Below are 24,988 nucleotides of genomic sequence, written 5' to 3'. Positions count from 1 at the left end.
GGCGTTGTTCCACCAGGTCGAATAGTTAGGGCCTAAGAAGTAAACGCCAGAAGCATAAAATACAATAAAAATACAACAGTCTTTTCATCGTATAACCGGAATAATTGCAACATGCGTGAAAGTAATGACCATTTCGGCGTTTCGGGCATCCTAGACTTAACTCTGAGGCATTGCTCCACCAGATTGAATAGTTAGGGCCTAAGGATTCAACGCCAGAAGCATAAAATACAATATAAATGCAACAGCTTTGCCACCGTATAAAATGAATAATTGCAAACAGTGTGAAAGATATGGACATTTCTACGTTCCGGGCAACCTAGGCTTCACTCTATGGCGTTCTTCCACCACATAGAATAGCTACGGCCTCAGAAGTCAACGCCTGAAGCTTAAAATACAATATTAATATAACAGTTTTTCCATCGTATAAAACGAATAATAGCAACCAGTGTGAAAGTAATTGTCATTTCTACGTTCCGGGCAACCTAGGCTTCACTCTAGGGCGTTGCTCCACCAGATCAAACAGTTAGGGCGTTAGAAGTCAACGCACGAAGCATAAAATACAAAATAAATAGAACAGTTTTTCCATTGTATAAAACGAATAATTGCTACCAGTGTAAAAGTTATGGTCATTTCTACGTTCCGGGCCACCTAGGCTTCACCCTAGGGCGTTGTTCCACCAGATCGAATAGTTAGGGCCTACGAAGGGAACGCCAGAAGCATAAAATACAATATAAATACAACAGTTTTTCCATCGTATAACAGGATTAGTTGCAACCAGTTTGAAAGTGATGGTCATTTCTACGTTCCGGGCAACCTAGGCTTCACTCTAGGGCGTTGCTCCACTAGATCGAATAGCTAGGGCCTTAGAAGTCAACGCTAGAGGCATAAAATACAATATAAATACAACAGCTTTTCCATCGTAAAAAACGAATAATTGCAACCAGTGAGAAAGTTATGGTTATTTCTACATTCCGAGCAACCTAGGCTTCACTCTAGAGCGTTCCTCCACCAGATCGAATAGTTAGGTCCTTAGAAGTCAACGCCCGAAGCATAAAATACAAAATAAATAGAACAGTTTTTCCATTGTATAAAACTAATAATTGCTACCAGTGTAAAAGTTATGGTCATTTCTACGTTCCGGGCAACCTAGGCTTCACTCTAGGGCGTTGCTCCACCAGATCGAATAGTTAGGGCCTATGAAGTCAACGCCAGAAGCATAAAATACAATATAAATACAACAGTTTTTAATTTGTATAAAACGAATAATTGCTACCAGTGTAAAAGTTATGGTCATTTCTACGTTCCGGGCAAACTAGGCTTCACCCTAGGGCGTTGTTCCACCAGGTCGAATAGTTAGGGCCTAAGAAGTAAACGCCAGAAGCATAAAATACAATATAAATACAACAGTTTTTCCATCGTATAAAACGAATAATTGCAACCAGTGTGAAAGTTATGGTCATTTCTACATTCCGAGCAACCTAGGCTTCACTCTAGGGTGTTGCTCCAACAGATTGAATAGTTAGGGCCTTAGAAGTCAACGACCGAAGCATAAAATGCAACAAAAATACAAAGGTTTTTCCATCGTATAACAGGATTAATTGCAACCAGTTTGAAAGTGTTGGTCATTTCTACGTTCCGGGAAACCTAGGCTTCAATCTAGGGCGTTACTCCACTAGATCGAATAGCTAGGGCCTTAGAAGTCAACGCCAGAAGCATAAAATACGATATAAATACAACAGCTTTTCCATCGTATAAAAGGAATATTTCCAAACAGTGTGAAAGTAATGGTCATTTCTACGTTCCGGGCAACCTAGGCTTCACTCTAGGGCGTTGCTCCACCAGATCAAACAGTTAGGGCGTTAGAAGTCAACGCCCGAGGCATAAAATACAAAATAAATAGAACAGTTTTTCCATTGTATAAAACGAATAATTGCTACCAGTGTAAAAGTTATGGTCATTTCTACGTTCCGGGCCACCTAGGCTTCACCCTAGGGCGTTGTTCCACCAGATCGAATAGTTAGGGCCTACGAAGGGAACGCCAGAAGCATAAAATACAATATAAATACAACAGCTTTTCCATCGTAAAAAACGAATAATTGCAACCAGTGTGAAAGTTATGGTTATTTCTACATTCCGAGCAACCTAGGCTTCACTCTAGGGCGTTGCTCCACCAGATCGAATAGTTAGGTCCTTAGAAGTCAACGCCAGAAGCATAAAATACAATATAAATATAACAGTCTTTCCATCGTATAAAACGAATGATAGCAACCAGTGTGAAAGTTATGGTCATTTCTACGTTCCGGGCAACCTAGGCTTCACTCTAGGGCGTTGCTCCACCAGATCAAACAGTTAGGGCCTTAGAAGTCATCGCCCGAAGAATAAAATACAAAATAAACAGAACAGTTTTTCCATTGTATAAAACGAATAATTGCTACCAGTGTAAAAGTTATGGTCATATCTACGTTCCGGGCAACCTAGGCTTCACTGTAGGGCGTTGTTCCACCAGATCGAAGTGTTAGGGCCTAAGAAGTCAACGCCCGAAGCATAAAATACAATAGAAATACAACAGATTTTCCATCGTATAAAACGAATAATTGCAACCATTATGAAACTTATGGTAATTTCTAACTTCCGGGCAACCTAGGCTTCACCATGGGACGTTGTTCCACCAGATCGAATAGTTAGGGCCTAAGAAGTGAACGCCAGAAGCATAAAATGCAATAAAACTACAACAGTTTTTCCATCGTATAACAGGATTAATTGCAACCAGTTTGAAAGTGATGGTCATTTCTACGTTCCGTGCAACCTAGGCTTCACCCTACGGCGTTGTTCCACCAGATCGAATAGTTAGGGCCCAAGAAGTGAACTCCAGAAGCATAAAATACAATATAAATACAACAGTTTTTCCATCGTATAATACGAATAATTGCAACCAGTGTGAAAGTTATGGTCATTTCTACATTCCGAGCAACCTAGGCTTCACTCTAGGGCGTTGCTCCACCAGATCGCATAGTTGGGTCCTTAGAAGTCAACGCCAGAAGCATAAAATACGATATAAATACAGCAGCTTTTCCATCGTATAAAAGGAATAATTGCAACCAGTGTGAAAGTAATGGTCATTTCTATATTCCGAGCTACCTAGGCTTCACTCTAGGGCGGTGCTCCACCATATTGTATAGCTACGGCCTTAGAAGCCTACGCCTGAAGCATAAAATACAATAAAAATACAACGGTCTTTTCATCGTATAACAGGAATAATTGCAAACAGTGTGAAAGTAATGGTCATTTCTGCGTTCCGGGCAACCTAGGCTTCACTCTACGGCGTTGTTCCACCAGATCGAATAGTTCGGGCCTTAGAAGTCAACGCCCGAAGCATAAAATAGAAAATAAAAAGAACAGTTTTTCCATTGTATAAAACGAATAATTGCTACCACTGTAAATGTTATGGTCATTTCTACGCTCCGGGCAACCTAGGCTTCATCCTAGGGCGTTGTTCCACCAGATCGAATAGTTAGGGCCTACGAAGGGAACGCCAGAAGCTTAAAATACAATATAAATACAACAGTTTTTCCATCGTATAACAGGATTAGTTGCAACCAGTTTGAAAGTGATGGTCATTTCTACGTTCCGGGCAACCTAGGCTTCACTGTAGGGCGTTGCTCCACTAGATCGTATAGCTAGGGCCTTAGAAGTCAACGCCAGAGGCATAAAATACAATATAAATACAACAGCTTTTCCATCGTAAAAAACGAATAATTGCAACCAGTGTGAAATTTATGGTTATTTCTACATTCCGAGCAACCTAGGCTTCACTCTAGAGCGTTCCTCCACCAGATCGAATAGTTAGGTCCTTAGAAGTCAACGCCAGAAGCATAATGTACAATATAAATATAACAGTTTTTCCATCGTATAAAACGAATAATAGCAACCAGTGTGAAAGTTATGGTCATTTCTACGTTCCGGGCAACCTAGGCTTCACTCTAGGGCGTTGCTCCACCAGATCAAACAGTTAGGGCCTTAGAAGTCAACGCCCGAAGCATAAAATACAAAATAAATAGAACAGTTTTTCCATTGTATAAAACTAATAATTGCTACCAGTGTAAAAGTTATGGTCATTTCTACGTTCCGGGCAACCTAGGCTTCACCCAAGGGCGTTGTCCCACCAGATCGAATAGTTAGGGCCTAAGCAGTGAACGCCAGAAGCATAAAATACAATATAAATACAACAGTTTTTCCATCGTATAAAACGAATAATTGCAACCAGTGTGAAAGTTATGGTCATTTCTACATTCCGAACAACCTAGGCTTCACTCTAGGGCGTTGCTCCACCAGATCGACTAGTTTGGTCCTTAGAAGTCAACGCCAGAAGCATAAAATACGATATAAATACAACAGCTTTTGCATCGTATAAAAGGAATAAATGCAAACAGTGTGAAAGTAATTGTCATTTCTACGTTCCGGGCAACCTAGGCTTCACTCTAGGGCGTTGCTCCACGAGATCAAACAGTTAGGGCCTTAGAAGTCAACGCCCGAAGCATAAAGTACAAAATAAATAGAACAGTTTTTCCATTGTATAAAACGAATAATTGCTACCAGTGTAAAAGTTATGGTCATTTCTACGTTCCGGGCAACCTAGGCTTCACCCTAGGGCGTTGATCCACCAGATCGAATAGTTAGGGCCTAAGAAGTGAACGCCGGAAGCATAAAATACAATATAAATACAACAGTTTTTCCATCGTATAAAACGAATAATTGCAACCAGTGTGAAAGCTATGGTCATTTCTACATTCCGAGCATCCTAGGCTTCACTCTAGGTCTTTGCTCCAACAGGTTGAATAGGCAGGGCCTTAGAAGTCAACGCCCGAAGCATAAAATGCAATAAAAATACAACAGCTTTTCCATCGTATAACAGGATTAATTGCAACCAGTTTGAAAGTGATGGTCATTTCTACGTTCAGGGCAACCTAGGCTTCACCCTAGGGCGTTGCTCCACCACATGAAACAGTTAGGGCCTTAGAAGTCAACGCCCGAAGCATAAAATACAAAATAAATACAACAGCTTTTCCATCTTATTAAATGAATAATTGCAAACTGTGTGAAAGTAGTGGTCATTTCTGCGTTCCGAGCAACCTAGGCTTCACTCTAGGACGGGGCTCCACCATATCGAATAGCTACGGCCTTAGAAGCCTACGCCTGAAGCATAAAATACAATAAAAATACAACAGTCTTTTCATCGTATAACCGGAATAATTGCAACATGCGTGAAAGTAATGACCATTTCGGCGTTTCCGGCATCCTAGACTTAACTCTGAGGCATTGCTCCACCAGATTGAATAGTTAGGGCCTAAGGAGTGAACGCCAGAAGCATAAAATACAATATAAATGCAACAGCTTTTCCATCGTAAAAAACGAATAATTGCAACCAGTGTGAAAGTTATGGTTATTTCTACATTCCGAGCAACCTAGGCTTCACTCTAGGGCGTTGCTCCACCAGATCGAATAGTTAGGTCCTTAGAAGTCAACGCCAGAAGCATAAAATACAATATAAATATAACAGTCTTTCCATCGTATAAAACGAATGATAGCAACCAGTGTGAAAGTTATGGTCATTTCTACGTTCCGGGCAACCTAGGCTTCACTCTAGGGCGTTGCTCCACCAGATCAAACAGTTAGGGCCTTAGAAGTCATCGCCCGAAGAATAAAATACAAAATAAACAGAACAGTTTTTCCATTGTATAAAACGAATAATTGCTACCAGTGTAAAAGTTATGGTCATATCTACGTTCCGGGCAACCTAGGCTTCACTGTAGGGCGTTGTTCCACCAGATCGAAGTGTTAGGGCCTAAGAAGTCAACGCCCGAAGCATAAAATACAATAGAAATACAACAGATTTTCCATCGTATAAAACGAATAATTGCAACCATTATGAAACTTATGGTAATTTCTAACTTCCGGGCAACCTAGGCTTCACCATGGGACGTTGTTCCACCAGATCGAATAGTTAGGGCCTAAGAAGTGAACGCCAGAAGCATAAAATGCAATAAAACTACAACAGTTTTTCCATCGTATAACAGGATTAATTGCAACCAGTTTGAAAGTGATGGTCATTTCTACGTTCCGTGCAACCTAGGCTTCACCCTACGGCGTTGTTCCACCAGATCGAATAGTTAGGGCCCAAGAAGTGAACTCCAGAAGCATAAAATACAATATAAATACAACAGTTTTTCCATCGTATAATACGAATAATTGCAACCAGTGTGAAAGTTATGGTCATTTCTACATTCCGAGCAACCTAGGCTTCACTCTAGGGCGTTGCTCCACCAGATCGCATAGTTGGGTCCTTAGAAGTCAACGCCAGAAGCATAAAATACGATATAAATACAGCAGCTTTTCCATCGTATAAAAGGAATAATTGCAACCAGTGTGAAAGTAATGGTCATTTCTATATTCCGAGCTACCTAGGCTTCACTCTAGGGCGGTGCTCCACCATATTGTATAGCTACGGCCTTAGAAGCCTACGCCTGAAGCATAAAATACAATAAAAATACAACGGTCTTTTCATCGTATAACAGGAATAATTGCAAACAGTGTGAAAGTAATGGTCATTTCTGCGTTCCGGGCAACCTAGGCTTCACTCTACGGCGTTGTTCCACCAGATCGAATAGTTCGGGCCTTAGAAGTCAACGCCCGAAGCATAAAATAGAAAATAAAAAGAACAGTTTTTCCATTGTATAAAACGAATAATTGCTACCACTGTAAATGTTATGGTCATTTCTACGCTCCGGGCAACCTAGGCTTCATCCTAGGGCGTTGTTCCACCAGATCGAATAGTTAGGGCCTACGAAGGGAACGCCAGAAGCTTAAAATACAATATAAATACAACAGTTTTTCCATCGTATAACAGGATTAGTTGCAACCAGTTTGAAAGTGATGGTCATTTCTACGTTCCGGGCAACCTAGGCTTCACTGTAGGGCGTTGCTCCACTAGATCGTATAGCTAGGGCCTTAGAAGTCAACGCCAGAGGCATAAAATACAATATAAATACAACAGCTTTTCCATCGTAAAAAACGAATAATTGCAACCAGTGTGAAATTTATGGTTATTTCTACATTCCGAGCAACCTAGGCTTCACTCTAGAGCGTTCCTCCACCAGATCGAATAGTTAGGTCCTTAGAAGTCAACGCCAGAAGCATAATGTACAATATAAATATAACAGTTTTTCCATCGTATAAAACGAATAATAGCAACCAGTGTGAAAGTTATGGTCATTTCTACGTTCCGGGCAACCTAGGCTTCACTCTAGGGCGTTGCTCCACCAGATCAAACAGTTAGGGCCTTAGAAGTCAACGCCCGAAGCATAAAATACAAAATAAATAGAACAGTTTTTCCATTGTATAAAACTAATAATTGCTACCAGTGTAAAAGTTATGGTCATTTCTACGTTCCGGGCAACCTAGGCTTCACCCAAGGGCGTTGTCCCACCAGATCGAATAGTTAGGGCCTAAGCAGTGAACGCCAGAAGCATAAAATACAATATAAATACAACAGTTTTTCCATCGTATAAAACGAATAATTGCAACCAGTGTGAAAGTTATGGTCATTTCTACATTCCGAACAACCTAGGCTTCACTCTAGGGCGTTGCTCCACCAGATCGACTAGTTTGGTCCTTAGAAGTCAACGCCAGAAGCATAAAATACGATATAAATACAACAGCTTTTGCATCGTATAAAAGGAATAAATGCAAACAGTGTGAAAGTAATTGTCATTTCTACGTTCCGGGCAACCTAGGCTTCACTCTAGGGCGTTGCTCCACGAGATCAAACAGTTAGGGCCTTAGAAGTCAACGCCCGAAGCATAAAGTACAAAATAAATAGAACAGTTTTTCCATTGTATAAAACGAATAATTGCTACCAGTGTAAAAGTTATGGTCATTTCTACGTTCCGGGCAACCTAGGCTTCACCCTAGGGCGTTGATCCACCAGATCGAATAGTTAGGGCCTAAGAAGTGAACGCCGGAAGCATAAAATACAATATAAATACAACAGTTTTTCCATCGTATAAAACGAATAATTGCAACCAGTGTGAAAGCTATGGTCATTTCTACATTCCGAGCATCCTAGGCTTCACTCTAGGTCTTTGCTCCAACAGGTTGAATAGTCAGGGCCTTAGAAGTCAACGCCCGAAGCATAAAATGCAATAAAAATACAACAGCTTTTCCATCGTATAACAGGATTAATTGCAACCAGTTTGAAAGTGATGGTCATTTCTACGTTCAGGGCAACCTAGGCTTCACCCTAGGGCGTTGCTCCACCACATGAAACAGTTAGGGCCTTAGAAGTCAACGCCCGAAGCATAAAATACAAAATAAATACAACAGCTTTTCCATCTTATTAAATGAATAATTGCAAACTGTGTGAAAGTAGTGGTCATTTCTGCGTTCCGAGCAACCTAGGCTTCACTCTAGGACGGGGCTCCACCATATCGAATAGCTACGGCCTTAGAAGCCTACGCCTGAAGCATAAAATACAATAAAAATACAACAGTCTTTTCATCGTATAACCGGAATAATTGCAACATGCGTGAAAGTAATGACCATTTCGGCGTTTCCGGCATCCTAGACTTAACTCTGAGGCATTGCTCCACCAGATTGAATAGTTAGGGCCTAAGGAGTGAACGCCAGAAGCATAAAATACAATATAAATGCAACAGCTTTGCCACCGTATAAAATGAATAATTGCAAACAGTGTGAAAGATATGGACATTTCTACGTTCCGGGCAACCTAGGCTTCACTCTATGGCGTTCTTCCACCACATCGAATAGCTACGGCCTCAGATGTCAACGCCTGAAGCTTAAAATACAATATAAATATAACAGTTTTTCCATCGTATAAAACGAATAATAACAACCAGTTTGAAAGTGATGGTCATTTCTAGGTTCCGCGAAACCTAGGCTTCACTCTAGGGCGTTGCTCCACCAGATCAAACAGTTAGGGCCTTAGAAGTCAACGCCCGAAGCTTATAATACAAAATAAATAGAACAGTTTTTCCATTGTATAAAACGAATAATTGCTACCAGTGTAATAGTTATGGTCATTTCTACGTTCCGGGCAACCTAGGCTTCACTCTAGGGCGGTGCTCCACCATATCGAATAGCTACGGCCTTAGAAGCCTACGCCTGAAGCATAAAATACAATAAAAATACAACGGTCTTTTCATCGTATAACAGGAATAATTGCAACAAGCGTGAAAGTAATGATCATTTCGGCGTTTCGGGCATCCTAGACTTAACTCTGAGGCATTGCTCCACCAGATCGAATAGTTAGGGCCTATGAAGTCAACGCCAGAAGCATAAAATACAATATAAATACAACAGTTTTTAAATTGTATAAAACGAATAATTGCTACCAGTGTAAAAGTTATGTTCATTTCTACGTTCCGGGCAACCTAGGCTTCACCCTAGGGCGTTGTTCCACCAGATCGAATAGTCAGGGCCTAAGAAGTGAACGCCAGAAGCATAAAATGCAATAAAAATACAACAGTCTTTCCATCCTATAACAGGAATAATTGCAACCCGTGTGAAAGTGATGGTCATTTGTACGTTCCAGGGAACCTAGGCTTCACTCTAGGGCGTTGCTCCACCAGATCGAATTGTTAGGGCCAAAGAAGTCAACGCCCGAAGCATAAAATACAAAATAAATAGAACAGTTTTTCCATTGTATAAAACGAATAATTGCTACCAGTGTAAAAGTTATGGTCATTTCTACGTTCCGGGCCACCTAGGCTTCACCCTAGGGCGTTGTTCCACCAGATCGAATAGTTAGGGCCTACGAAGGGAACGCCAGAAGCATAAAATACAATATAAATACAACAGTTTTTCCATCGTATAACAGGATTAGTTGCAACCAGTTTGAAAGTGATGGTCATTTCTACGTTCCGGGCAACCTAGGCTTCACTCTAGGGCGTTGCTCCACTAGATCGAATAGCTAGGGCCTTAGAAGTCAACGCCAGAGGCATAAAATACAATATAAATACAACAGCTTTTCCATCGTAAAAAACGAATAATTGCAACCAGTGTGAAAGTTATGGTTATTTCTACATTCCGAGCAACCTAGGCTTCACTCTAGGGCGTTGCTCCACCAGATCGAATAGTTAGGTCCTTAGAAGTCAACGCCAGAAGCATAAAATACAATATAAATATAACAGTCTTTCCATCGTATAAAACGAATGATAGCAACCAGTGTGAAAGTTATGGTCATTTCTACGTTCCGGGCAACCTAGGCTTCACTCTAGGGCGTTGCTCCACCAGATCAAACAGTTAGGGCCTTAGAAGTCATCGCCCGAAGAATAAAATACAAAATAAACAGAACAGTTTTTCCATTGTATAAAACGAATAATTGCTACCAGTGTAAAAGTTATGGTCATATCTACGTTCCGGGCAACCTAGGCTTCACTGTAGGGCGTTGTTCCACCAGATCGAAGTGTTAGGGCCTAAGAAGTCAACGCCCGAAGCATAAAATACAATAGAAATACAACAGATTTTCCATTGTATAAAACGAATAATTGCAACCATTATGAAACTTATGGTAATTTCTAACTTCCGGGCAACCTAGGCTTCACCATAGGACGTTGTTCCACCAGATCGAATAGTTAGGGCCTAAGAAGTGAACGCCAGAAGCATAAAATGCAATAAAAATACAACAGTTTTTCCATCGTATAACAGGATTAATTGCAACCAGTGTGAAAGTTATGGTCATTTCTACATTCCGAGCAACCTAGGCTTCACTCTAGGGCGTTGCTCCACCAGATCGAATAGTTGGGTCCTTAGAAGTCAACGCCAGAAGCATAAAATACGATATAAATACAGCAGCTTTTCCATCGTATAAAAGGAATAATTGCAACCAGTGTGAAAGTAATGGTCATTTCTATATTCCGAGCTACCTAGGCTTCACTCTAGGGCGGTGCTCCACCATATTGTATAGCTACGGCCTTAGAAGCCTACGCCTGAAGCATAAAATACAATAAAAATACAACGGTCTTTTCATCGTATAAGAGGAATAATTGCAAACAGTGTGAAAGTAATGGTCATTTCTGCGTTCCGGGCAACCTAGGCTTCACTCTACGGCGTTGTTCCACCAGATCGAATAGTTCGGGCCTTAGAAGTCAACGCCCGAAGCATAAAATACAAAATAAAAAGAACAGTTTTTCCATTGTATAAAACGAATAATTGCTACCACTGTAAATGTTATGGTCATTTCTACGCTCCGGGCAACCTAGGCTTCATCCTAGGGCGTTGTTCCACCAGATCGAATAGTTAGGGCCTACGAAGGGAACGCCAGAAGCTTAAAATACAATATAAATACAACAGTTTTTCCATCGTATAACAGGATTAGTTGCAACCAGTTTGAAAGTGATGGTCATTTCTACGTTCCGGGCAACCTAGGCTTCACTGTAGGGCGTTGCTCCACTAGATCGTATAGCTAGGGCCTTAGAAGTCAACGCCAGAGGCATAAAATACAATATAAATACAACAGCTTTTCCATCGTAAAAAACGAATAATTGCAACCAGTGTGAAATTTATGGTTATTTCTACATTCCGAGCAAACTAGGCTTCACTCTAGAGCGTTCCTCCACCAGATCGAATAGTTAGGTCCTTAGAAGTCAACGCCAGAAGCATAATGTACAATATAAATATAACAGTTTTTCCATCGTATAAAACGAATAATAGCAACCAGTGTGAAAGTTATGGTCATTTCTACGTTCCGGGCAACCTAGGCTTCACTCTAGGGCGTTGCTCCACCAGATCAAACTGTTAGGGCCTTAGAATTCAACGCCCGAAGCATAAAATACAAAATAAATAGAACAGTCTTTCCATTGTATAAAACTAATAATTGCTACCAGTGTAAAAGTTATGGTCATTTCTACGTTCCGGGCAACCTAGGCTTCACCCAAGGGCGTTGTCCCACCAGATCGAATAGTTAGGGCCTAAGCAGTGAACGCCAGAAGCATAAAATACAATATAAATACAACAGTTTTTCCATCGTATAAAACGAATAATTGCAACCAGTGTGAAAGTTATGGTCATTTCTACATTCCGAACAACCTAGGCTTCACTCTAGGGCGTTGCTCCACCAGATCGACTAGTTAGGTCCTTAGAAGTCAACGCCAGAAGCATAAAATACGATATAAATACAACAGCTTTTGCATCGTATAAAAGGAATAAATGCAAACAGTGTGAAAGTAATTGTCATTTCTACGTTCCGGGCAACCTAGGCTTCACTCTACGGCGTTGTTCCACCAGATCGAATAGTTCGGGCCTTAGAAGTCAACGCCCGAAGCATAAAATACAAAATAAAAAAAACAGTTTTTCCATTGTATAAAACGAATAATTGCTACCACTGTAAATGTTATGGTCATTTCTACGCTCAAGGCAACCTAGGCTTCACTGTAGGGCGTTGCTCCACTAGATCGTATAGCTAGGGCCTTAGAAGTCAACGCCAGAGGCATAAAATACAATATAAATACAACAGCTTTTCCATCGTAAAAAACGAATAATTGCAACCAGTGTGAAATTTATGGTTATTTCTACATTCCGAGCAACCTAGGCTTCACTCTAGGGCGTTGCTCCACCAGATCAAACTGTTAGGGCCTTAGAAGTCAACGCCCGAAGCATAAAATACAAAATAAATAGAACAGTTTTTCCATTGTATAAAACTAATAATTGCTACCAGTGTAAAAGTTATGGTCATTTCTACGTTCCGGGCAACCTAGGCTTCACCCAAGGGCGTTGTCCCACCAGATCGAATAGTTAGGGCCTAAGCAGTGAACGCCAGAAGCATAAAATACAATATAAATACAACAGTTTTTCCATCGTATAAAACGAATAATTGCAACCAGTGTGAAAGTTATGGTCATTTCTACATTCCGAACAACCTAGGCTTCACTCTAGGGCGTTGCTCCACCAGATCGACTAGTTAGGTCCTTAGAAGTCAACGCCAGAAGCATAAAATACGATATAAATACAACAGCTTTTGCATCGTATAAAAGGAATAATTGCAAACAGTGTGAAAGTAATTGTCATTTCTACGTTCCGGGCAACCTAGGCTTCACTCTAGGGCGTTGCTCCACGAGATCAAACAGTTAGGGCCTTAGAAGTCAACGCCCGAAGCATAAAGTACAAAATAAATAGAACAGTTTTTCCATTGTATAAAACGAATAATTGCTACCAGTGTAAAAGTTATGGTCATTTCTACGTTCCGGGCAACCTAGGCTTCACCCTAGGGCGTTGATCCACCAGATCGAATAGTTAGGGCCTAAGAAGTGAACGCCGGAAGCATAAAATACAATATAAATACAACAGTTTTTCCATCGTATAAAACGAATAATTGCAACCAGTGTGAAAGCTATGGTCATTTCTACATTCCGAGCATCCTAGGCTTCACTCTAGGTCTTTGCTCCAACAGGTTGAATAGTCAGGGCCTTAGAAGTCAACGCCCGAAGCATAAAATGCAATAAAAATACAACAGCTTTTCCATCGTATAACAGGATTAATTGCAACCAGTTTGAAAGTGATGGTCATTTCTACGTTCAGGGCAACCTAGGCTTCACCCTAGGGCGTTGCTCCACCACATGAAACAGTTAGGGCCTTAGAAGTCAACGCCCGAAGCATAAAATACAAAATAAATACAACAGCTTTTCCATCTTATTAAATGAATAATTGCAAACTGTGTGAAAGTAGTGGTCATTTCTGCGTTCCGAGCAACCTAGGCTTCACTCTAGGGCGGGGCTTCACCATATCGAATAGCTACGGCCTTAGAAGCCTACGCCTGAAGCATAAAATACAATAAAAATACAACAGTCTTTTCATCGTATAACCGGAATAATTGCAACATGCGTGAAAGTAATGACCATTTCGGCGTTTCCGGCATCGTAGACTTAACTCTGAGGCATTGCTCCACCAGATTGAATAGTTAGGGCCTAAGGAGTGAACGCCAGAAGCATAAAATACAATATAAATGCAACAGCTTTGCCACCGTATAAAATGAATAATTGCAAACAGTGTGAAAGATATGGACATTTCTACGTTCCGGGCAACCTAGGCTTCACTCTATGGCGTTCTTCCACCACATCGAATAGCTACGGCCTCAGATGTCAACGCCTGAAGCTTAAAATACAATATAAATATAACAGTTTTTCCATCGTATAAAACGAATAATAGCAACCAGTGTGAAAGTAATTGTCATTTCTACGTTCCGGGCAACCTAGGCTTCACTCTAGGGCGTTGCTCCACCAGATCAAACAGTTAGGGCGTTAGAAGTCAACGCCCGAGGCATAAAATACAAAATAAATAGAACAGTTTTTCCATTGTATAAAACGAATAATTGCTACCAGTGTAAAAGTTATGGTCATTTCTACGTTCCGGGCCACCTAGGCTTCACCCTAGGGCGTTGTTCCACCAGATCGAATAGTTAGGGCCTACGAAGGGAACGCCAGAAGCATATAATACAATATAAATACAACAGTTTTTCCATCGTATAACAGGATTAGTTGCAACCAGTTTGAAAGTGATGGCCATTTCTACGTTCCGGGCAACCTAGGCTTCACTCTAGGGCGTTGCTCCACTAGATCGAATAGCTAGGGCCTTAGAAGTCAACGCCAGAGGCATAAAATACAATATAAATACAAGAGCTTTTCCATCGTAAAAAACGAATAATTAAAACCAGTGTGAAAGTTATGGTTATTTCTACATTCCGAGCAACCTAGGCTTCACTCTAGAGCGTTCCTCCACCAGATCGAATAGTTAGGTCCTTAGAAGTCAACGCCAGAAGCATAATGTACAATATAAATATAACAGTTTTTCCATCGTATAAAACGAATAATAGCAACCAGTGTGAAAGTTATGGTCATTTCTACGTTCCGGGCAACCTAGGCTTCACTCTAGGGCGTTGCTCCACCAGATCAAACAGTTAGGGCCTTAGAAGTCAACGCCCGAAGCATAAAATACAAAATAAATAGAACAGTTTTTCCATTGTATAAAACTAATAATTGCTACCAGTGTAAAAGTTATGGTCATTTCTACGTTCCGGGCAACCTAGGCTTCACCCAAGGGCGTTGTCCCACCAGATCGAATAGTTAGGGCCTAAGCAGTGAACGCCAGAAGCATAAAATACAATATAAATACAACAGTTTTTCCATTGTATAAAACGAATAATTGCAACCAGTGTGAAAGCTATGGTCATTTATACATTCCGAGCAACCTAGGGTTCACTCTAGCGCGTAGCTCCAACAGATTGAATAGTCAGGGCCTTAGAAGTCAACGCCCGAAGCATAAAATGCAATAAAAATACAACAGTTTTTCCATCGTATAAAACGAATAATAGCAACCAGTGTGAAAGTTATGGTCACTTCTACGTTCCGGGCAACCTAGGCTTCACTCTAGGGCGTTGATCCACCACATGAAACAGTTAGGGCCTTAGAAGTCAACGCCCGAAGCATAAAATACAAAATAAATACAACAGCTTTTCCATCTTATTAAATGAATAATTGCAAACTGTGTGAAAGTAGTGGTCATTTCTGCGTTCCGAGCAACCTAGGCTTCACTCTATGGCGTTCTTCCACCACATCGAATAGCTACGGCCTCAGATGTCAACGCCTGAAGCTTAAAATACAATATAAATATAACAGTTTTTCCATCGTATAAAACGAATAATAGCAACCAGTGTGAAAGTAATTGTCATTTCTACGTTCCGGGCAACCTAGGCTTCACTCTAGGGCGTTGCTCCACCAGATCAAACAGTTAGGGCGTTAGAAGTCAACGCCCGAGGCATAAAATACAAAATAAATAGAACAGTTTTTCCATTGTATAAAACGAATAATTGCTACCAGTGTAAAAGTTATGGTCATTTCTACGTTCCGGGCCACCTAGGCTTCACCCTAGGGCGTTGTTCCACCAGATCGAATAGTTAGGGCCTACGAAGGGAACGCCAGAAGCATAAAATACAATATAAATACAACAGTTTTTCCATCGTATAACAGGATTAGTTGCAACCAGTTTGAAAGTAATGGCCATTTCTACGTTCCGGGCAACCTAGGCTTCACTCTAGGGCGTTGCTCCACTAGATCGAATAGCTAGGGCCTTAGAAGTCAACGCCAGAGGCATAAAATACAATATAAATACAACAGCTTTTCCATCGTAAAAAACGAATAATTACAACCAGTGTGAAAGTTATGGTTATTTCTACATTCCGAGCAACCTAGGCTTCACTCTAGAGCGTTCCTCCACCAGATCGAATAGTTAGGTCCTTAGAAGTCAACGCCAGAAGCATAATGTACAATATAAATATAACAGTTTTTCCATCGTATAAAACGAATAATAGCAACCAGTGTGAAAGTTATGGTCATTTCTACGTTCCGGGCAACCTAGGCTTCACTCTAGGGCGTTGCTCCACCAGATCAAACAGTTAGGGCCTTAGAAGTCAACGCCCGAAGCATAAAATACAAAATAAATAGAACAGTTTTTCCATTGTATAAAACTAATAATTGCTACCAGTGTAAAAGTTATGGTCATTTCTACGTTCCGGGCAACCTAGGCTTCACCCAAGGGCGTTGTCCCACCAGATCGAATAGTTAGGGCCTAAGCAGTGAACGCCAGAAGCATAAAATACAATATAAATACAACAGTTTTTCCATTGTATAAAACGAATAATTGCAACCAGTGTGAAAGCTATGGTCATTTATACATTCCGAGCAACCTAGGGTTCACTCTAGCGCGTAGCTCCAACAGATTGAATAGTCAGGGCCTTAGAAGTCAACGCCCGAAGCATAAAATGCAATAAAAATACAACAGTTTTTCCATCGTATAACAGGATTAATTGCAACCAGTTTGAAAGTGATGGTCAGTTCTACGTTCCGGGCAACCTAGGCTTAACTCTAGGGCGTTGCTCCACCAGATCAAACAGTTAGGGCCTTAGAAGTCAACGCCCGAAGCATAAAATACAAAATAAAAAGAACAGTTTTTCCATTGTATAAAACGAATAATTGCTACCAGTGTAAATGTTATGGTCATTTCTACGCTCCGGGCAACCTAGGCTTCATCCTAGGGCGCTGGTCCACCAGATCGAATAGTTAGGGCCCAAGAAGAGAACGGCAGAAGCATAAAATACAATATAAATACAACAGCTTTTCCATCGTATAAAACGAATAATTGCAACCAGTGTGAAAGTTATGGTCATTTCTACATTCCGAGCAACCTAGGCTTCACTCCAGGGCGTAGCTCCAACAGATTGAATAGTCAGGGCCTTAGAAGTCAACGCCCGAAGCATAAAATGCAATAAAAATACAAAAGTTTTTACATCGTATAACAGGATTAATTGCTACCAGTTTGAAAGTGATGGTCATTTCTACGTTCCGGTCAACCTAGGCTTCACTCTAGGGCGTTGCTCCACCAGATCGAATAGTTAGGTCCTTAGAAGTCAACGCCAGAAGCATAAAATACCATATAAATACAACAGCTTTTGCATCGTATAAAAGGAATAATTGTAAACAGTGTGAAAGTAATTGTCATTTCTACGTTCCGGGCAACCTAGGCTTCACTCTAGGGCGTTGCTCCACCAGATCAAACAGTTAGGGCCTTAGAAGTCAACGCCAGAAGCATAAAATACGATATAAATACAGCAGCTTTTCCATCGTATAAAAGGAATAATTGCAAACAGTGTGAAGGTTATGGTCATATCCACGTTCCGGGCAACCTAGGCTTCACTGTAGGGCGTTGTTCCACCAGATCGAAGTGTTAGGGCCTAAGAAGTCAACGCCCGAAGCATAAAATACAATAGAAATACAACAGATTTTCCATCGTATAAAACGAATAATTGCAACCATTATGAAACTTATGGTAATTTCTAACTTCCGGGCAACCTAGGCTTCACCATAGGACGTTGTTCCACCAGATCGAATAGTTAGGGCCTAAGAAGTGAACGCCAGAAGCATAAAATGCAATAAAAATACAACAGTTTTTCCATCGTATAACAGGATTAATTGCAACCAGTTTGAAAGTGATGGTCATTTCTACGTTCCGTGCAACCTAGGCTTCACCCTACGGCGTTGTTCCACCAGATCGAATAGTTAGGGCCCAAGAAGTGAACGCCAGAAGCATAAAATACAATATAAATACAACAGTTTTTCCATCGTATAAAACGAATAATTGCAACCAGTGTGAAAGTTATGGTCATTTCTACATTCCGAGCAACCTAGGCTTCACTCTAGGGCGTTGCTCCACCAGATCGAATAGTTGGGTCCTTAGAAGTCAACGCCAGAAGCATAAAATACGATATAAATACAGCAGCTTTTCCATCGTATAAAAGGAATAATTGCAAACAGTGTGAAAGTAATGGTCATTTCTACGTTCCGGGCAACCTAGGCTTCACTCTACGGCGTTATTCCACCATATCGAATAGTTAGGGCCTAAGAAGTCAACACCAGAAGAATAAAATACAAAATAAATACAACAGCCTTTACACCGTATAAAACGAATAATTGCAACCTGTGTGAAGGTTATGGTCATATCTACGTTCCGAGCAACCTAGGCTTCACTGTAGGGCGTTGCTCCACCAGATCGAAGTGTTAGGGCCTAAGAAGTCAATGCCCGAAGCATAAAATACAATAGAAATACAACAGTTTTTCCATCGTATAAAACGAATAATTGCAACCATTATGAAACTTATGGTAATTTCTACCTTCCGGGCAACCTAGGCTTCACCCTAGGACGTTGTTCCACCAGATCGAATAGTTAGGGCCTAAGAAGTGAACGCCGGAAGCATAAAATGCAATAAAAATACAACAGTTTTTCCATCGTATAACAGGATTAATTGCAACCAGTTTGAAAGTGATGGTCATTTCTACGTTCCGCGAAACCTAGGCTTCACTCTAGGGCGTTGTTCCACCAGATCAAACAGTTAGGGCCTTAGAAGTCAACGCCCGAAGCATAAAATACAAAATCAATAGAACTGTTTTTCCATTGTATAAAACGAATAATTGCTACCAGTGTAATAGTTATGGTCATTTCTACGTTCCGGGCAACCTAGGCTTCACTCTAGGGCGGTGCTCCACCATATCGAATAGCTACGGCCTTAGAAGCCTACGCCTGAAGCATAAAATACAATAAAAATACAACGGTCTTTTCATCGTATAACAGGAATAATTGCAACAAGCGTGAAAGTAATGATCATTTCGGCGTTTCGGGCATCCTAGACTTAACTCTGAGGCATTGCTCCACCAGATCGAATAGTTAGGGCCTATGAAGTCAACGCCAGAAGCATAAAATACAATATAAATACAACAGTTTTTAAATTGTATAATACGAATAATTGCTACCAGTGTAAAAGTTATGTTCATTTCTACGTTCCGGGCAACCTAGGCTTCACCCTAGGGCATTGTTCCATCAGATCGAATAGTTAGGCCCTAAGAAGTGAACGCCAGAAGCATAAAATACAATATAAATACAACAGTTTTTCCATCGTAGAAAACGAATAATTGCAACCAGTGTGAAAGTTATGGTCATTTCTATATTCCGAGCTACCTAGGCTTCACTCTAGGGCGGTGCTCCACCATATTGTATAGCTACGGCCTTAGAAGCCTACGCCTGAAGCATAAAATACAATAAAAATACAACGGTCTTTTCATCGTATAACAGGCATAATTGCAAACAGTGTGAAAGTAATGGTCATTTCTGCGTTCCGGGCAACCTAGGCTTCACTCTACGGCGTTGTTCCACCAGATCGAATAGTTCGGGCCTTAGAAGTCAACGCCCGAAGCATAAAATACAAAATAAAAAGAACAGTTTTTCCATTGTATAAAACGAATAATTGCTAGCAGTGTAAATGTTATGGTCATTTCTACGCTCCGGGCAACCTAGGCTTCATCCTAGGGCGCTGTTCCTCCAGATCGAATAGTTAGGGCCCAAGAAGTGAACGGCAGAAGCATAAAATACAATATAAATACAACAGCTTTTCCATCGTATAAAACGAATAATTGCAACCAGTGTGAAAGTTATGGTCATTTCTACATTCCGAGCAACCTAGGCTTCACTCTAGGGCGTTGCTCCACCAGATCGAATAGTTAGGTCCTTAGAAGTCAACGCCAGAAGCATAAAATACGATATAAATACAGCAGCTTTTCCATCGTATAAAAGGAATAATTGCAAACAGTGTGAAAGTAATGGTCATTTCTACGTTCCGGGCAACCTAGGCATCACTGTAGGGCGTTGTTCCACCAGATCGAAGTGTTAGGGCCTAAGAAGTCAACGCCCGAAGCATAAAATACAATAGAAATACAACAGATTTTCCATCGTATAAAACGAATAATTGCAACCATTATGAAACATATGGTAATTTCTAACTTCCGGCAACCTAGGCTTCACCATAGGACGTTGTTCCACCAGATCGAATAGTTAGGGCCTAAGAAGTGAACGCCAGAAGCATAAAATGCAATAAAAATACAACAGTTTTTCCATCGTATAACAGGATTAATTGCAACCAGTTTGAAAGTGTTGGTCATTTCTACGTTCCGGGCAACCTAGGCTTCACCCTACGGCGTCGTTCCACCAGATCGAATAGTTAGGGCCCAAGAAGTGAACGCCAGAAGCATAAAATACAATATAAATACAACAGTTTTTCCATCGTATAAAACGAATAATTGCAACCAGTGTGAAAGTTATGGTCATTTCTACATTCCGAGCAACCTAGGCTTCACTCTAGGGCGTTGCTCCACCAGATCGAATAGTTGGGTCCTTAGAAGTCAACGCCAGAAGCATAAAATACGATATAAATACAGCAGCTTTTCCATCGTATAAAAGGAATAATTGCAAACAGTGTGAAAGTAATGGTCATTTCTACGTTCCGGGCAACCTAGGCTTCACTCTACGGCGTTATTCCACCATATCGAATAGTTAGGGCCTAAGAAGTCAACACCAGAAGAATAAAATACAAAATAAATACAACAGCCTTTACACCGTATAAAACGAATAATTGCAACCTGTGCGAAGGTTATGGTCATATCTACGTTCCGGGCAACCTAGGCTTCACTGTAGGGCGTTGCTCCACCAGATCGAAGTGTTAGGGCCTAAGAAGTCAATGCCCGAAGCATAAAATACAATAGAAATACAACAGTTTTTCCATCGTATAAAACGAATAATTGCAACCATTATGAAACTTATGGTAATTTCTACCTTCCGGGCAACCTAGGCTTCACCCTACGGCGTCGTTCCACCAGATCGAATAGTTAGGGCCCAAGAAGTGAACGCCAGAAGCATAAAATACAATATAAATACAACAGTTTTTCCATCGTATAAAACGAATAATTGCAACCAGTGTGAAAGTTATGGTCATTTCTACATTCCGAGCAACCTAGGCTTCACTCTAGGGCGTTGCTCCACCAGATCGAATAGATGGGTCCTTAGAAGTCAACGCCAGAAGCATAAAATACGATATAAATACAGCAGCTTTTCCATCGTATAAAAGGAATAATTGCAAACAGTGTGAAAGTAATGGTCATTTCTACGTTCCGGGCAACCTAGGCTTCACTCTACGGCGTTATTCCACCATATCGAATAGTTAGGGCCTAAGAAGTCAACACCAGAAGAATAAAATACAAAATAAATACAACAGCCTTTACACCGTATAAAACGAATAATTGCAACCTGTGCGAAGGTTATGGTCATATCTACGTTCCGGGCAACCTAGGCTTCACTGTAGGGCGTTGCTCCACCAGATCGAAGTGTTAGGGCCTAAGAAGTCAATGCCCGAAGCATAAAATACAATAGAAATACAACAGTTTTTCCATCGTATAAAACGAATAATTGCAACCATTATGAAACTTATGGTAATTTCTACCTTCCGGGCAACCTAGGCTTCACCCTTGGACGTTGTTCCACCAGATCGAATAGTTAGGGCCTAAGAAGTGAACGCCGGAAGCATAAAATGCAATAAAAATACAACAGTTTTTCCATCGTATAACAGGATTAATTGCAACCAGTTTGAAAGTGATGGTCATTTCTACGTTCCGCGAAACCTAGGCTTCACTCTAGGGCGTTGCTCCACCAGATCAAACAGTTAGGGCCTTAGAAGTCAACGCCCGAAGCATAAAATACAAAATAAATAGAACAGTTTTTCCATTGTATAAAACGAATAATTGCTACCAGTGTAATAGTTATGGTCATTTCTACGTTCCGGGCAACCTAGGCTTCACTCTAGGGCGGTGCTCCACCATATCGAATAGCTACGGCCTTAGAAGCCTACGCCTGAAGCATAAAATACAATAAAAATACAACGGTCTTTTCATCGTATAACAGGAATAATTGCAACAAGCGTGAAAGTAATGATCATTTCGGCGTTTCGGGCATCCTAGACTTAACTCTGAGGCATTGCTCCACCAGATCGAATAGTTAGGGCCTATGAAGTCAACGCCAGAAGCATAAAATACAATATAAATGCAACAGTTTTTAAATTGTATAAAACGAATAATTGCTACCAGTGTAAAAGTTATGTTCATTTCTACGTTCCGGGCAACCTAGGCTTCACCCTAGGGCGTTGTTCCACCAGATCGAATAGTCAGGGCCTAAGAAGTGAACGCCAGAAGCATAAAATGCAATAAAAATACAACAGTCTTTCCATCCTATAACAGGAATAATTGCAACCCGTGTGAAAGTGATGGTCATTTGTACGTTCCAGGGAACCTAGGCTTCACTCTAGGGCGTTGCTCCACCAGATCGAATTGTTAGGGCCAAAGAACTCAACGCCCGAAGCATAAAATACAAAATAAATAGAACAGTTTTTCCATTGTGTAAAACGAATAATTGCTACCAGTGTAAAAGTAATGGTCATTTCTACGTTCCGGGCAACCTAGGCTTCACCCTAGGGCATTGTTCCATCAGATCGAATAGTTAGGCCCTAAGAAGTGAACGCCAGAAGCATAAAATACAATATAAATACAACAGTTTTTCCATCGTAGAAAACGAATAATTGCAACCAGTGTGAAAGTTATGGTCATTTCTATATTCCGAGCTACCTAGGCTTCACTCTAGGGCGGTGCTCCACCATATTGAATAGCTACGGCCTTAGAAGCCTACGCCTGAAGCATAAAATACAATAAAAATACAACGGTCTTTTCATCGTATAACAGGAATAATTGCAAACAGTGTGAAAGTTATGGTCATTTCTATATTCCGAGCTACCTAGGCTTCACTCTAGGGCGGTGCTCCACCATATTGAATAGCTACGGCCTTAGAAGCCTACGCCTGAAGCATAAAATACAATAAAAATACAACGGTCTTTTCATCGTATAACAGGAATAATTGCAAACAGTGTGAAAGTAATGGTCATTTCTGCGTTCCGGGCCACCTAGGCTTCACTCTACGGCGTTGTTCCACCAGATCGAATAGTTCGGGCCTTAGAAGTCAACGCCCGAAGCATAAAATACAAAATAAAAAGAACAGTTTTTCCATTGTATAAAACGAATAATTGCTACCAGTGTAAATGTTATGGTCATTTCTACGCTCCGGGCAACCTAGGCTTCATCCTAGGGCGCTGATCCACCAGATCGAATAGTTAGGGCCCAAGAAGTGAACGGCAGAAGCATAAAATACAATATAAATACAACAGCTTTTCCATCGTATAAAACGAATAATTGCAACCAGTGTGAAAGTTATGGTCATTTCTACATTCCGAGCAACCTAGGCTTCACTCTAGGGCGTTGCTCCACCAGATCGAATAGTTAGGTCCTTAGAAGTCAACGCCAGAAGCATAAAATACGATATAAATACAGCAGCTTTTCCATCGTATAAAAGGAATAATTGCAAACAGTGTGAAAGTAATGGTCATTTCTACGTTCCGGGCAACCTAGGCTTCACTCTACGGCGTTATTCCACCATATCGAATAGTTAGGGCCTAAGAAGTCAACACCAGAAGAATAAAATACAAAATAAATACAACAGCCTTTACACCGTATAAAACGAATAATTGCAACCTGTGCGAAGGTTATGGTCATATCTACGTTCCGGGCAACCTAGGCTTCACTGTAGGGCGTTGCTCCACCAGATCGAAGTGTTAGGGCCTAAGAAGTCAATGCCCGAAGCATAAAATACAATAGAAATACAACAGTTTTTCCATCGTATAAAACGAATAATTGCAACCATTATGAAACTTATGGTAATTTCTACCTTCCGGGCAACCTAGGCTTCACCCTTGGACGTTGTTCCACCAGATCGAATAGTTAGGGCCTAAGAAGTGAACGCCGGAAGCATAAAATGCAATAAAAATACAACAGTTTTTCCATCGTATAACAGGATTAATTGCAACCAGTTTGAAAGTGATGGTCATTTCTACGTTCCGCGAAACCTAGGCTTCACTCTAGGGCGTTGCTCCACCAGATCAAACAGTTAGGGCCTTAGAAGTCAACGCCCGAAGCATAAAATACAAAATAAATAGAACAGTTTTTCCATTGTATAAAACGAATAATTGCTACCAGTGTAATAGTTATGGTCATTTCTACGTTCCGGGCAACCTAGGCTTCACTCTAGGGCGGTGCTCCACCATATCGAATAGCTACGGCCTTAGAAGCCTACGCCTGAAGCATAAAATACAATAAAAATACAACGGTCTTTTCATCGTATAACAGGAATAATTGCAACAAGCGTGAAAGTAATGATCATTTCGGCGTTTCGGGCATCCTAGACTTAACTCTGAGGCATTGCTCCACCAGATCGAATAGTTAGGGCCTATGAAGTCAACGCCAGAAGCATAAAATACAATATAAATGCAACAGTTTTTAAATTGTATAAAACGAATAATTGCTACCAGTGTAAAAGTTATGTTCATTTCTACGTTCCGGGCAACCTAGGCTTCACCCTAGGGCGTTGTTCCACCAGATCGAATAGTCAGGGCCTAAGAAGTGAACGCCAGAAGCATAAAATGCAATAAAAATACAACAGTCTTTCCATC

Source organism: Calliopsis andreniformis, unplaced genomic scaffold (assembly GCF_051401765.1).
Source record: "Calliopsis andreniformis isolate RMS-2024a unplaced genomic scaffold, iyCalAndr_principal scaffold0024, whole genome shotgun sequence".
Taxonomy (NCBI): Eukaryota; Metazoa; Arthropoda; class Insecta; order Hymenoptera; family Andrenidae; genus Calliopsis; species Calliopsis andreniformis.
Note: the sequence above shows the minus strand (reverse complement) of the source record.